General features: G+C 45.3%; 1 protein-coding gene across 2 annotated transcripts in view; it reads left to right on the top strand.

The window, feature by feature from the left end:
* The first annotated feature begins 1,410 nt into the window (after positions 1-1,410).
* The window catches only part of lrrc4ba (leucine rich repeat containing 4Ba), a 46,354-nt gene continuing 34,590 nt past the window's right edge, over positions 1,411-13,174 (top strand). Inside the window, exon 1 of one of the 2 annotated variants that reach the window (XM_086290024.1) lies at positions 1,411-1,513. The gene's annotated coding sequence lies outside the window, so the exon portion shown is untranslated. Of the gene's footprint in view, positions 1,514-3,317; positions 3,574-13,174 lie in introns of those variants that run through there. The other variant, XM_086290023.1, reaches the window with a different exon arrangement.

Here is a 13,174-nt window from a genome sequence, read left to right on the forward strand (position 1 = left end):
TGCGTTGCCACCGCGAGGAAAGCAGCGGACCAGTTTAAGGGCCAGTTTGGCCTGGCTATAAGCTAGAGATGAAGATTATACAGCATGGTGCAAGAAGTACTGCTCGGCATAATGGGGTTTATAGGCCTGTGGCAGAGTTTGCTTTACGCCCTGCCGGAGGTGGTGTTGACAGGAGCGAGAGACAGAAAGGCACGAGAGACATGTCTTATTATTCAGCCTCACCACGTAGTGCGAATGAGTTGCGGTGGTCATGTTTGAAGATGTGATGATGAGATTAGGGTGCATGTGGAGAGACGATGAGGAAAAGAAAAGGAGGCAGGTAAGAGCAGCGTATAACACCTAAAATTGGATCTGTCTTCAGGAGCTTTGTGGTCGAGGTCCACTTGGCCTGGGTGTGGGAGGATCAATGTCTCCATTGAGCCCTAATGGATGCAGTTGCCAGATAGGGCTGTTAGTGATAAGGGAGGAGTATTAGCTTTAGTGTTGCAGATACAGGCTTGGTTAACTTCGTGTTTAAAGGAGCTTCTTGTTTTTCTGTGGGTGAAAGCCAAGTGTTTTATGGTCTACACTGCCATAAGCGTTGGAGCATTCAACCCTTGCTTGCTTGTCACGACAGCCAGAATGTTCAATTTGGTATCAAACGGGTTAGGATTTCTGCAGCCTGTGGCGTGCTGTTTCGCCATCAGATACGGATCAGGGCTCTGTTAGGGCCTCGGAGGCTGCGAAGAGTTCAGTCTTGAGACAGCATGTGAGAAGGGAGCGGCAGGAGGAGAAAGGCAGGAGGCCTGTTCCCTACACCACCGGCATATCTGCCCCAGTTCCTCTCACCACGCCATTCCAGCGCAGTAAGGCGATGGCAGAGGTTTCACCCCGGCACAGCAACTACCGCCGAGGCCACAGGACCTAAACATAACCCAGGGCAAAGAGAGCGCCTGCACATCTCTCAACCAATATGCCAGCACAGCATAACACACAGCAATACAAGGCAGAGCACAGAAGGCGTGAGCAACCTCATCCACAGGGCAGAGGCAGAAATACTAGATGGCAAGCTTTTTGTCTTCATATGAGGCACATTAATCCTCACAGTGGCTCCCATCTTTATTCATTTATCGGCCTGTGGTGTCCACTCAATCAGTCAGTTAAAGTCTGGCCTGATGGAGCGAGCCCCGCACACCCACCACAGCGAGGGAGAGAGGGAGAGAGAGGGGAGGGAAGGTTATACTCCATACCATATAGCCTGAGCAGACACTGCAGTACAGAGATACAAACAGGGTGGGATGGGGAGGAAGAGGAGGAAATGTGAGGGGGCTCTTTTAAATAATGAGGCAAGGAGGGAGGAGAAAGGGAGAGAGGGGGGAGGTGAGACAACTGGAGGTGAAAAGAGAGCAGCCTTATATCAAGAGTGAGCGAGATTGAGAGGTTCAAAGTGAAGGAGGGGAGAGAACAGTCAATATCAAGAGCAAGCGTTAGGGAGAGATCCGGGACGACGACAACACCTCCACAGACTACTGAGGTATGTATGTGGGAGGGAGGAGGGAGAGGAGGGAGAGGAGGACAGGGAGTAGGGAGGGAAGGAGGGACGTGTTGGTGGAGAGTGTGTGAGAGTTAGAGAGAGGGAGGGATATCCACTGCACTGTTGTGTGACTGGAAATTTAATAGAGAGAGAGAGAGAGAGAGAGAGGGAGGCAGGAAGGCAGCAGGGGAGGAGGGAGGGTGGGGTGGAGAGAAGGGCGAAGGAGCGACGCAATGCAAAAAGCACTGAGCAAGAGCCGTTGTTGTTGGAATTACAGAGGACTGGGACAGAGCGTGGATGCTGCTAGACCCTCACTGCAGAGCGTGGGGCTGTTTGTGTGTGGGGGGGTGGGGAAGTGGGGGGTGGGGGTCAAGTGAGCGAGAACATATTGTGCATAAAGTGGAAGAGAGCAGCCAAGGCCACGTAGAGTGTGCACTGTGCAATGTTTAATAAGAGAGAGGAACAGGTTGGCCACCCTGTTGCTGCATCCAGACTAAATATGCAGGGGTCAGTCATAACCCTGATCCCCATCTAAATCATGCCTGTATGTGTGTATATGTGTGTGTGTGCGATAGCCGGGAGCAGTGCTGGAAGGAAGACACGTGTGTGAGGAGTGTGTGCATGAAAACACGTGCCTGTGATGAAGTGCTGGCGTTGAGGTGCAAGAATGTGAGAAGAGTGATCCACTGAGTCTCGATATAGAACATTATCAATCCAGCACTAATCACCCGTCTGAATCCCCCCACAGCACTCACACACTCATCCCCTCTTCCCTCTTACCCTCTGTTATCTGATGGACACACGCTCAACCACCCACCGCACATCTCCCCGCTAATATCTTGCTGAAGTGATTGACAACTCAACCCCGAGCAGACCTCCAACCTTAACCTGACCTTAAACCTCGCCTCACTCCCACATTTAATAACCTATCCCCAGAGAGGCTTTGCCCAAACTGTCATCACCTGAAACCAATCACATTAGTGCTCACATTCTTTAAAAAGGCAAGTTAATTTCTGGGAAATAAACACGCTCAACCCCCCGCGCCCAACACAATACCCCTCCTTTCCTCCATCTTAGGATGCCAATCAATATACCCGCGCGCATACTGTATATGCCCCACGTACGACGGGATCCACAATGGCAGCAGGACTCAAATCCAACGAGGTAGCGCTGTACAGGTGGGGCTCAGCACTGCGTGTGCGTGAGTGTTGCCAAGGGAACCGACCAAGCAGCAGTGTTCCTTGTAACAAGCAGTAAACAGCACCATCACCGTCATTTTATAGAGATTATGCGAGCATATGGACACGTGCGTGACTGTCTCTGGGATCAAATGTAAAAAAAAACACCGCAGCTGAATAGTGAAATGCAACGAAAGTGTGGGTTCCTGTGACTAATTATAATCATAACACATAGGAAGGTGATAATTACTGTTACATTGGATGCATTTATTTATTATGTAATCCCATTTTTGCGTTATTAATAGGTTGTTTAATGCTACGAGCGCGTTTGCAACTGACTGTTTAGGTTTTATGTGCAACGCAGACCAACGCAAATCACTCATTTAACATTTTTTTTTGCTTCAAAAGTAAGAATTTAAAATAACTATATATATATATATATATATATATATATATATATATATATATATATATATATATATATATAATTTTTTTTTTTTTTTTTTTTTTTTAAAGAAAAACTGTCCCGGCAGTGTAGCCCATCCCCTCTGAATCGACCAGTGGTTCCATCCACCTGAAGATGTCTGAGACAATTCTCATTACCAGCGGTAGAAGCGCAGCACTTGGAAAGGGTGAATCAATCAGAGAGGGAGAGAGAAAAAGAGAGAAAGGGAGAGAGAGAGAGAAGAAACAGTGAGGGAGACGGAGGAGAGAGAGAGAGAGAGAGAGAGGAGAGCGAGAGGAGGGAGAGAAGACAGCGTCGGCGGCTCTGCAGTGGAATACGCTGTTATTTGAGGGAAGGTGAGAGCTCTCGGAGTACCGACACGCGCGCTTTGAGCGAAGATGTGTTTCAGGACTTGATGGAAGCATAATAAAATAAAGGTAAGTGTCTCGATGACATTCAGAGTCCGGGTGCAGTTTCGTGACATTCTGGTGTTTGTCTGGTGTGTCCGCTTGTGTGTGTGTGCGCGCAAGAGAGAGTCTGGCGGACAGTTAAGTGCATTTCACGCGCTACAAACTACTAATATGTTGGAAATCTGCGTGTATCATGACCGGATGTGATTTGGGAACTGTCCTCGTTTGGAATCCGAGAGAGGCCTCTAAAGGTGGCTGATATCCAGGAATTACGCGTGACAACAAGACAGACGTGTGTCACAGGGAATCGATTCAATTCTATTGATTTGCATGATTGGATTTGGTCCGTATGCGCAGTTCAAACTTTGCACCAGCTCCTTGGGATGTATTTCTTGTTTCTGTTTGTGTTCTGTGTGCTTTTTCAGCACAAGTTAATCTAACCTTGGAGATAAGAGGAGCATCCACTGTAGCACAAGCTGTTGACAGGGCTTAATATATGATCCGTTTAACGCGCAGCTTTCACTCAAATATACTCAATTAAACCCCCCCCTAATCGGACCAGTTTACAATGTTAATGTGTGTGTGTTGGGCTTCAGCTACCCTCGCTGGCCCCTGTTGATGACCCCAGATTTGGAGGAAAATGCGCAGGCACCTTGCGGCTTACGCGCGGTGGGTTAAGCTCTGAGTCAGAGCCTGGGGCCCCTCCGGCTGAGAACAAGGAACAGATAGATTAGGACTGATGAATGAAGATCTACTGCCTCTATCTGCAACACAATGATATGGTTATGAGGGGATTTAAATGCTAATGTGCAGTGTTTGAGAGAAATCCGAACCGACTGGGACTAGCAGGAGGAGATTGCTGGCAATGTGTGTGCTGTGGACCAGCTGGATGATCTCCTGAGTTTTATGACAGACAGAATAGGTTATTAATGGGGTGTAGGAAGGTGAACTGGGGCACTGGGGCAGGATTAGACAAGAAAAAGGTTGGAAGGATCTGCGTGTGTCTGTAGTTATGTGTGGGAAGGGGAAGGGGGTGTTGATGCACTGAGAAGCCCCTCCAACAGTGTACATTTTAGCAGATTTGCATGCCTGGAAGGAAGAAAATGAAGCCGAATTTCAGGGAGGTTCAGAAGAAGTGTGTGTGTGTGTTTTTAACTGGAAGATGGCTTGTGTCAGTATGGATTTCTTCCCATGCTCTCATACTGCTAAAGTAGAACTGTTTGCTGCTTGCATTTTACACCCCGCAATTCAAAGCTCTTTACAGTACCTATAAATTTCTACACCATTGTAGCTAAACAGTCGAGCAAATGACCACGACATATACCATTTATGGGCCCTCATTCCACTGCACATCCTTTCTATTGGATCCAAAATAAGCCTAGAGACGTAAAACTTTAAGAGGATGGTAAGTTTTTATGTTGCTCGTAAAAGCATGTATTTCATCCAATCATATTGGTTTATGGTCAATAGTGAGGTAGCGAGGCTTCTTTCTTAGCTGATCGTGAACTGTATTTACAACATCACCAGTAACTGCAAGGTTCGGGCTTCATGAAAAGCTTGTCACATGATATCGCATTTAAAGCCAAGGTGCTCCAGCTCGGGGCAGCGCTTCAAAATATCAAGACATCTCACTGCCGCAAAAGCCAGGCCGGAATGTCACCGGAATTTGTTCATCTTGAACTTTGCTGCTACCCTCCTCCCACCAACCCCACAAACCGAAGCGTTACCTCACTTACTGAAAGACAGCCACATTGTGACCACTCAAACAAGACAGCAGTCTATTTAGTTTCTGTGATGTGGTTTTTATGGATGGGGGGACGTGATTTCTTGTGATCCTCATTATTGGGATTTTAATTTTAAATAAAATCAAGAAGACCCTGTACTGAATGAGTAAAGACCTTGAAATAGGGGGAATCTAATGCACAACTTACAGTAGGTCAGATCTCTATGAAGTCCTGAAGGTGCAAAGTCATGACACCTCTTGACCTAATATGCATGTTATTAAAATTGAACAATGTCACGATTCACAAGGAAAGGTTAACACAGATTAGTTAAATGGGATGCAGGTGGAATGTTTTATTCATCTGATTTCCTCTTCATGGACTCTGTTCATGTAACGGGAACATTTAGACACTGGTAGCTCCAAGGTCTAAATTGTCGGCAACCAAAGGAAGGACATTTGGCAGATTTTCTTTTTAATTCTAAAATGTGCGAAAGGTGGAAAAATAAATAAAATAAAATATAGCAGTCAACACTTTCCTGAAGGATTTTCTGAACCTCTTCTACAGTCTGACCACTTAAAAAAAGAAATAGCATGTGGGTCATCTTGCAAATTTCAACTGTCACCTGATAAATTTAACACACAGACACACACATCCCACTGACTCCTTCCTGTGTCACAAATTAAGCACCGGCTGAGCAATTTCAGTCATTTGAGGAATCAGGCCAAGCTGCTCTTTAATTTCCTAGGCACACCACTTATGCATGGCCGATGAGCTTGATGAAAACAAGCAAGCAGGTTAACAGGGACATGGTAAATTACACCTGCACACCTGGCCTAGAGGGAAGGTGTGACTTTGAGATAATGCTCAGCCCCCCACTGCTCTAACGTTGTCGGAATAGTGGAGCCATTGCGGATTATTTCCAGAGGAGATATATAAAAGTCGAAGCAAATCCTCCAAAAACAAACACCCTAGGTGGCAAAGGGCATGAGAGGAGTCCAGCATATAAATGATTGCCCCCTAAAATATTGTCCCAATGATTTGTGCATCTCCCAAATGAAGCCAGGGTGCTTTTAATCTGGTTAAAGTGTAGTTTGCCTTTCTTTGTCCCCTTACTGTAAAAGGACAATGGACTGCATTAATTCGCTGCTACATTAGAATGCAAAGGGAGTAACTGTTGCCCTAAATATGGTGTCTGCCTGAGTTTGTGCATACCTGTGTGTTTATGCACACGCACTCATTTCTGTGACAAAGAGCCAGAGCCAGATAGAGATTATAGATGACACTTAAACTGTTCTAATCAGGGCAAGCTGGCCGCTGATCTCTTCATAGAGCGGCGGTGTCACTGATTGATGGCTGCAAGACTTGCTGATGTACACGGGTTGAAGGGTGAAGGGAGAGTCACCGATCAGCCAAGAGAGGCAGAGAATTGTGGGAGGAACCTCCGGCGTTCAGCTCAAAATGCAGCAAGACGAGGGACCCATCTGAGACGCTGGGATCGTATCGCACACAGTCGCCACGTGCTCACGCCACGCCAGAACCTGGATATCTGAGATTCTGTTTTTGTGCATGATGTGGCACAATTTGAATCCCCGCAACCAGGGGGCAGGGAGTGCATGAGCACTGACCCGTGCAGAGCAGAAATGCTAAGCTCCCTATGATGGCGCGGTGGGTATAATTAGCCATGATTGGTTTGATTGAGTCTTCTGTCCAGGCCTGGGTGTTGGCCCTTTGGGGAACATGATGATTGTCCAGACATTAATTATTGAATAATAGTTGGAAGATTGGCAATGGTTAATGACACAAAATGAAAGCTATAATCCATTGAATTGACATAATTAGAAATGGTGAGATTTCCCCTGAGGAGTATATTCTCATCATGACCTAAAGTGAAGAGCGACGCCTGAAAAAATGAACTAAGGCGATTCCTTCCCCCTCCTACCTCATGAGTTCATGAAGGCACATTGGGAGAGCTGCCTGGAGGTGCTCGAAAATCCGATCATCTCCTAGTAAAGATGGCTGAAAGCGGCTGTTTCTTCCTCGTGTCACCGTGAGTGGCAGTCAGGATGCAGTTTCGGTTTGTGCTGTCTGAAATGAGCTCACCAGAGAGAGCGGTCAGCTCTGAGTGTCTGATATTGAGTTTGGCAAATAGAAGAGATATTATCTTCTCCTGGTTAGATTAAGTATTAGTAAATGTGATTGGGTAATGAAGGCGGTCAAGCCTCAATGACCACCCTGCTTTACAGCTACTGCCGGCTTGGCTGCATCTATGAACAGAGTCTTGAGGGAGTTTGTTTCGGGTCAGTGGTGGCATAAGAGTTCAATACAGCATTGCAGAGTCGGGCTGAGGCCTTTCCTCCTCTGTCTGCCTCACTGGCTGGCTGTGCCGGCCGGAGGCACAACAGTTGTGGCATACTGATGCTGATGACAGTATAAATATTGATGATGGAGATGGCAAGAAACAGAAGCATGAAATTATAATCCTGATGACCAAAGTGTGATGCTAAATGTTTTCTCTCGCTCTTTTTTTCTTCCTCCCGCTGTTGTTTTTACATGTGATTCAAGCCTGACACAGACAGGTTTGGTTTCCACAGCGCTCTGAGAGATCACAATGAGATGCCTGGAGAGAAGCGTGGGCATGCTGTCGCACAAGATGACACGTAATCCAAACGTCCTTTTTGTAGCTGGTTGGAGGTTGTCGTATTTTCAGGGGCAGCAATGGGGGCTGTGCTGATGTCACTGTGAGATGGCGGCTCCTGAGGTGGGGGTGGGCGATAAGACATGCCAGCAGCCGTCCCTGGAGGCCGTTAAGGGCCCCAGAGGAGGCAGTTAGCAAAGCTACGCGCCATCGCTGTGATAAATCGCAGATTCTGCTGTATGGTTAGGACGATTACTCTCGGTGCCATCACATGAACCTGTGCACGTCTTCACTGTTTGTTTTCCAAGTCCCCGGACTCCCCGCGATATATGTAGAGTGTTGACTCAGTTGTACTGGTTTATTTATATATTGTGCCCCTCTTGCATATTTCTCTTGTGGTAGCTTTCAGATTGGGTGGTGCAGTGGCGAGGTGTTCAGGCTCAAGTTTCTCTATCAAACTCAAAACAGTTGATATGGTAAGGCACTTCCCATACTAAAGCCTCAGTGAGGCTTAGTTTGAACTTTTCTGTTAGAATAGAGACTTAAAGAGTTAGAACATCCCAGACCAATCTATCTAGATTGCTTTGGTGTGAGCTGCTATGTACTTTTGGAGATATTACGTCTGCCCTCTCATGAATACCAAAAAACTAGACCTTACTTGCCTTGTGGTGCTCAAAGTGCAAAAGTGGGGTGGTTGAGAAACGTGAAGAATCTTAGTTTTCCCGATGAGGCACAGAAACAACTTGTTGAACTTGATATAGTTATCTTTAAAGTGACCAAAGACCAAAATAACCAAGAGTTCTATCTAAAGAAATATACCGAAGGCGACCTAACTGATAGGAATAAACCAAAATACATAAACTTACCTGCCCAGCATGGGGAAAACATGTCAAAAGAAACAGCATCCCACCACTACAAACTCCTTCAGTCTATCAAGCAAACCGCATAGCAAAAGCTACAGGTGGAAACATGTGTGGCAGGTTGGAATAGGAGGAAGATGAATAAATCTCTGCCCACGATGGCACCAGACTGTCCTCAGCCTGGAGCCAATCATCTGCAAGCCGAAAGATGGCACATCAATCATGTCCAAGTACCTGCACATTTCAGTTATCATATATCGACACACTAAACCACCCGAACCAAACATCCCACAAGGAGAAGGAAAAACAGATCTGTTACACTCATGACAAAATACCATTGAAGTCGTAAAATTCTCTTTCCAGAAGTCATGATACATTTATCAAAAAAAACACTAATTTTTTAAAAATCCACAAACCTTGCTGTGATCAGTTTCACCTTAGGAGCTATTTTCTTTCTACTGTCTACATCGGCCAATCCAGAAAACATCCAGTTAGCTAATATGATGAATACCCATGCTGCAGTCATGGGTATTCACCTGTCTTTGCAGGTAGATAAAGACCAAAAATTAGACTGTGCCAAATACTAAATCATTTGGATATCCATTTGTTGAGTATTTAATTCAGAATTTTCAGATTTGGTTATTTTTTATAAAATGTTGACTGTATACTCAGCTTGTGTGACTGACCTCCCTCACACTCCCAGTAGTGAGCATCACACTTCAGATGACCTCACTGCTGCTAACTTAGTGACTTTGCTGGGAGATTAAGCGACTTTTCACACCCCTGTAGAGGATTTCTTTTAAAGGCATTGCAAAAAAAAAAAAAAAAAAAACTCTGGTCAGCATCACGACGACTTCTCCTGGCACAGGAACAGAGGTCTCCCTCTCTCTGCTGTGTTCACTGGATGAGTAGAGCTTCTAAGAGTGACAGAGCAGTGGTGCATAGTGCGAGAGAAAAAAAAAGTAAAAAAATAGTTACTAAATGAAACTGCTCACATCAAAGTTTGTGGGCTTTTAGAGTACCCGGGTCATGAATTCTGGCATTGCTGTTGAGTTTGGATTTTTGAGTACCACAAGGCGAGTGCCGTTTAGTTCTAATACATCCAAGAGAAGGCAGGCATCTGAACAGCTGATAGCTTTAAAAGCAGGGCACTCATACTAGATTAATTTAGATGGATGAACAACACTACAGTCTAGAGGACGGGCCTGTATCTTTGATTTTGGAGTGAACTGTTCCTTTAATGGTTGTATTTTTCCTCTCAGCTGTGGGTTTACAGTGACCTGACCGATCAAACAAATCCAAAGATAAAATAGTTGTTGTTTTTTTTTTCAGTTATCACGCAGTTATTTCTCCTCTTAGAGGCGTAGTCATTTAGAGTTTTTGTCTGGCCAAAATCAGATTCGATCCAGGGACTGTTCCACGGTTCCACACTGCAGGGTTTAGCGAACTGACACCCCGCTTTGGGAGCTGCAGAGCAGGGCCGCGGACGCCCCGAGCCCCCGCCGATGTGACGGAGAGACGCAAGATGGTGAGTGGTTACTATGGCAGGTTACTATGGCAACCTCAGGTCTCTGTGAGAGCTTCCATTTCGCACAGCGTGGGAGAGAGTAAGAGAGAGGGAGAGAGGGGGGAATGAGACAGAGAGGGAGAGAGATGGGCTGGAGAGAAGAACCTGCAGAGGAAGAAGGGTGGAGAAATCAGCAGAGGAGGTGAGGTGTGGAAATAAACATGCCTTAGGTGTAGAGAGAGGAAAGCGGGGCGAGGAGATGAGCACAAAGGAGGTAGAGAGAGAGAAGAGGAGTGTGAAGGGGGAAAAGTGATGGAGAGGTGTAAGTGGTGGGGTGAGACTAGGGTGTGAGAGGAGCCGATCGGAGGGCAGCGAAGACGATCACGTGGCGCTTTAGAGCAGATCTGCACTGCATCCACACGCAGGCCGGAACATTTCAACGCTGTTTTGTAATCTTTCTGGTGCTGCACACTATTTATCGCGCCTTCTATCTCCATTTCTTCTCCCTCACCTCTCTGATTCAGTTGGCACGGCGCTCAGCGGCGAGAGACATTGTGTCAGTCTTGGTGACTAGTCTCCATGGAGACGTCCATCAGTCAGTCCGTGTCAGTGTTTTGTGGGCAAAGCCTTATCGTGTTTGTCAGTGTGAGTGTTTATCTGTCTGTGTATTAGTCAGTGTGTCACTCATAGAGAAGGCTGGGGCGAGGCCTGAATGGATGGGGGCCGAGAGCGTGTTGCTTATCACTCACTCATGAACGCACACGCCGTCGGTTTGTTTGGGAAAAAGACGAAGGTTTATGCGTAAAACCGCGAGGATTCGCCGGAGACATTCACACAGATGCACACAAAATAAAAGTGTACCCACCTCTGCTCCACATGTTGCACGACACTTAGTAAATACTTATTCTCCCTTTTTCCACTCGTGTTGTCCGAGTTAAACGCTGAGCCTTGTTCCAGTGTAAAATCTGGCATCATATGTTGCAGAGAACTCCTTTGGTTAAATAATTCACTTTGTTCTGTATGTTGTTAATGTGCAAAACACCAGCAATATGACAGCATCAGTGCTAAAAACGTCCCATTTTATAACTAATCTAATTTATTTTTCTTTATAGTGAGCAGACAGTTGAGTGGTGTGTTGCAGTCATGTAACAGAAAATGTTTTTCAAATAGAACATATGCAGTCATAGCATTCTCCTTTGCTTTAAAGAATAGCACTTCACTTGCACAGGCAGTTAATATCGTAATCGTTTTTATTTTAAACTGTTGCTGTTCTCATTATTTCTCAGGCATTTGCTCATTTTTACTCTACACTATGTAGCTGGAAGAGAGTCCACAACTCCATTTGTGAAATCATGTATTGATGACCTTCACTTTGACCTTGAGTAGTAAAGGAAGACTTGTAATGACATTACTTGTTCTAATTAGAAACAAACGTTTTTGTGATTAAAGGTGCTCAGTCGGAGCGGCTAGCTTGGAGTGCGTGTGTGTAAATGATGTAAGTGTGTGGGGGACTCGACTTAATGTTACATATAAAAAAACGCTCTTGTTAACTTCAAAGTGGGGCTGTTGCACAGCATTGTTGAATCGCAGTGACTCCTCACTCCAATTAGAGATGCAGCGAGCTTTGTCCTGATACATGGATGTGCATCAAACCAGGCTCCAACCATTACATTTATACACAGCAAAAAGTGCACACTCTGGGGCTTTGCCACTACCTAAATAGTGCAAACCATTAAGCTCCCTTAGCAGTGGAAATGCTGAAGTGTATTTTGTCCTTTAGCATATGGTTCTCAAAGTGCAGCCCTTGCTATCATAATTTTTTCATAAGAATGAAAATAAATAAATAAATAGAGGTCTTTGGCACAAATTCACCCACTTCCAAGATGCACTGAGGAGAGAATAAAGTCAGAAGAGAGAAAAACTCCAGCAACACTCACTTGACTGACATATTTTGGCTTGTGGCTTTTTGCCGGGGTCAAAATGGAAACATATCAACTTTTTAAATAAAATAAGTATAGGTACCAAAAATACAAAACTGTGTGCTCACTTGGTGTTGACGTCCAAAGACATTATGGAGCAAAATTTAAACATCATTCCACCCATGTTTCTTCTTGGACACTCCCCTTTGTCTGTGATTGACCTGAAATCACTTGACCATATCAGCCCATCCTTGTAGATGTTTAACTTTCAGATATCTTTGTGAATGTAGATGACTGTTTTTTTTTCCGACTTTGTACCCGTCCTATGTAAAATGTTGTCTATAACATCTTAAATAAGATTGATTTTGATGATGTGCTCTGATAAGGCAAAAAGTCAAATATGTTGGTCGAGTAATTGAAGTCTAGCTGGAGTTTTGACCTCTTAATGCCTCTGCACACAGGTCTAGATACTGGTCGGTGATCACCTGGCAACCACAAGTCGCTAGGGAAAAATGTATAACAGCTGACTGGATGGCGACTGGTCGCTGTCAGTAGATGAAATAGATTTCAAAGAGAGTGCAGAACCAAAAACCTCCATGTGATGGCTTTGGTAGCCAGCAAGTCACTGTGGTTTGTATCAAAGATGCCAACTTATCTGCAAACGCTTGCCAACTACTCACCAGGCAGTAGTGAAAGGGCAACGCAAACGGGAAAGTGAAAAATGTCAAAGTAAAACTTGTGACTTACTGCTGCAACCAGTACATTTTAAAAAGTCCCATTTTCGCTTTGAAGGCAAACCAGCTTTATTTCTGATTTGCATTCCACTTTCCACACTTTCACCACCATTTAACTGGGGTAGTCTGCTAATTCTCCAGAGGACTGGTAATGAACTAATCATTTGATTCAGGTGTGTTGACCCAGGGTGAGATCTAAAACCTGCAGGACGCCAGCACTCGAGGCTTGGAGTTGCCCACCCCTGCACT

The sequence above is a fragment of the Aulonocara sp. 'chitande type north' Nkhata Bay genome, linkage group LG4 (assembly GCF_057382095.1).
Source record: "Aulonocara sp. 'chitande type north' Nkhata Bay isolate Kocher_YH1m ecotype deep benthic linkage group LG4, A_spYH_male_GT1.1, whole genome shotgun sequence".
Lineage (NCBI taxonomy): Eukaryota > Metazoa > Chordata > Actinopteri > Cichliformes > Cichlidae > Aulonocara > Aulonocara sp. 'chitande type north' Nkhata Bay.